Source organism: Anarrhichthys ocellatus, unplaced genomic scaffold, assembly GCF_004355925.1.
Source record: "Anarrhichthys ocellatus isolate YVR2014 unplaced genomic scaffold, GSC_Weel_1.0 scaffold2852, whole genome shotgun sequence".
NCBI lineage: Eukaryota > Metazoa > Chordata > Actinopteri > Perciformes > Anarhichadidae > Anarrhichthys > Anarrhichthys ocellatus.
Window position 1 is genome coordinate 159 of NW_022282826.1, and position 2,905 is coordinate 3,063.

A 2,905-nucleotide genomic window follows, 5' to 3' on the forward strand; every position below is an offset into this window, starting at 1 on the left:
GCATATACACACACGCGCACACACGCATATACATGCATACACACACACATGCATACACACACACACGCGCACACACACATACATACACACACGCATATACATACACGCACACATACACACACACGCACGCATATACATACACGCACACACACGCATACACACACGCACACACGCATATACATGCACACACGCACACGCATATACACGGACACACACACACGCATATACATACACACACACACACACACACGCGCACACAGCTGAAATGTGTGTGTGAGTCTGAGATGGATTAAGAACTGTTGATCATCTGATGTAATGACTCACGTCTGTTAATTACTCACAGACGTGTGTTTTAATTAGTGATCAGAAACAAGTTAAATGTCACAGAGGAGACGTTTTAGAAGTGATTCAACGTCCTGCTGCAGGCCGAGCTCTTAAAGGGACAGTACTGATGTTTAGAAGTGGAGTTAGATCTATAGATATAGATAGATATAGATATATGTAGACGTCTCACTCCAGAACTAAGAAAGTACTGGTAGCAGATGACTCCTGACCTAATCCATACTCCAGGTTTTACTCATTTAGAACCAGGTTTTTGGGGGAATGCCTCATGCTGTACTTAGAATATCTTCACCTCTTTACCTCGCTGACCGACTCTTTCTCTCTCTTCAAGTCCACCAGACTCTACCGTAGTCATTTCTGTTTGATTTCTGTTTGATTTCTGTTTGTTGATTTTACCAAATTATTTTACAAAATTGAAATTTTTTTAATTAAATGTATTTCTTAGTTGATTGTTATTGCATTGTATGTTTATATTGTATATGTATGTATTTTTTTTAAATTAAAATTAAATGTAATTTATTTCTTAGTCTATTTGTATCGACTGTCTCTCTGAACTTCCTGTTGTTGTTATTGTCTCACTTTTGCTGTTTTGTCTGTCAAAGCACTTTGTAAACTCTGTTTTTAAGGAGCTATAAACAAAGTTATTATTATTATATCTCACATAAATACTAATATATATTTAATAAAGTGTTTTCTTTGTGTGCAGAGACCTCCAGCTGGACGAGTATGTGGATCTGTACTGGAGAGACTACCCGTCATTGATCCGTGGCTTCACTGAGAGCTGCGTCATAGACCAGAGTGAGTCTGATATCACGGTCTCAGGTCAGGAACCGGACTACACGTGACGAGGAAGGCCGCTTCATGTCGGGGGGTCTTTACCTCTGACCCTGTTAGTGTTTGTAGCTACGATGAGAGCTCGTTGAGTGTCTCTTGTTAGCACTGTGCTCTATGCTGCTGTAATCCTGTACATGTCCCCTCTGTGGGACTAGTGGAGGATTATCTTATCATTGTAGCTGCTCCATCAGCACTTAAAGAAACAACGTCATCTAGGCGTAAATACATCAGTTACTGTTGTACCTATGATTCACAAACACAGACGATGATACGTTAGAGGCGTTGTGTGTCTGTGCTTTATGTCCTCACAGTTAACTCTCATTTCTTGGCTCCTTCTCTCCTCAGCTCTGATTGGTCAGATGCAGCGTCCGTCCTTCCTGAGGGCGGAGCCTCCCTGTGTGCTCAGCTGGCTCAGCGGCTGCCTGAGAGGAGAGGAGAGCCCGCCTTTCCCCTGCCTGCCCGGCATCTGTACGAGGACCAGGCTGCTGGTTCTGGTACCAGCTGAAGTCTTAATGTTTCTCTGATCACTTCCTTTAACGTGTGACCAAGAACCGAGTTCATCTGGAGATCAGACACAGCGTGCAGAGTGGAACAGAACAGAGTACTGGCCTGACATGGTCACGACTCTTTAAGTCTCTGTCTTTTGTTTCTCTTGATTTGATAGTTTAGAGACGGACAGAATAGAAAGGTAGAAACAAAAGGAAACGGTTACATGCTTTGTGTCTTCAGTAGAAAGACAACATTTAGTATTGTTGTTGTTTTACTGACTTCAGAGCGTTAACATGATTTGTGGGACGGTGGTCTGGATCCTTGTAGACCAGCTGCTAAGATCAAACACCAAAGAGATCTGAATCTGTGAATATGGATCAATGATCTGACATTAGTATCGGTGGTAGAAACACGTGATCAGGATCTCACAGTTATAGTTGCTCCCTTTCTTCTTCTGTGCTGATCCGGGACTCTTCTGCTCCGTTGCTCCTCTGGATGAGCTTAGTGAAGAGCGGTTTAAAGCTCCGCGCTGACGTTCTGTTCTGGACTTTGATGAGCTTCTGTCTATTTAAAACGTTGATCCTCCAGCTGCCTTCAGATCGGAGGCAGTGAGGGTGAAGAGTTCAGCTCTGATTGACACGCAGGCCAACCATTTATTTCTGTAGCATGTCGGATTATTTCTCTGAACATAAAGAGCAATTATACCCGGGGGTGTTGTTTCTCTGGAGGATGACGGAGGTGATGACGACTGTACATGTGGACAGAGAGTACAGAATGTAGCAGAAGAGTCGTAAACAAGCTGAAGGCATCACATGTTGGGTTGATGAGACGCTTCACATTAAATCACAACATAGTTCACCTTCTCTGTGCATGTGAAATAAACAAATGCGCGTGTATGAATATATATATATATATATATATGAACATGGATGAATATGTGTCGTAAATGTTTTGCAGCTGTAGAAATCTTCTGCTCCACAGATAGAAACGAGTGAAGCTGATGATCTCTGTGTTTGTTCCTCAGAGTTTTGCTCTCTACATCGTCGGAGATGAAAACGCAACTTCAACATCAGTATCAAAGTACCTGGTGAAGCTCTCTGCAGGTGTGTGTGTGTGTGTGTGTGTGTGTGTGTGTGTGTGTGTGTGTGTGTGTGTGTGTGTGTGTGTGTGTGTGTGTGTGTGTGTGTGTGTGTGTGCGTGCGTGCGTGCGTGCGTGCGTGCGTGCGTGCGTGCGTGCGTG

The 2,905-nt window shown here is 43.4% G+C and overlaps 1 long non-coding RNA gene across 1 annotated transcript; it reads left to right on the forward strand.

Annotated features, from left to right (window-relative positions):
* Positions 1-1,027: 1,027 nt before the first annotated feature.
* Positions 1,028-2,830, forward strand: LOC116378592 (uncharacterized). The gene is made up of 3 exons (XR_004212312.1): positions 1,028-1,140; positions 1,522-1,670; positions 2,690-2,830. It is a non-coding gene; the product is annotated as an uncharacterized LOC116378592 (long non-coding RNA).
* The last annotated feature ends 75 nt before the right edge of the window (positions 2,831-2,905 follow it).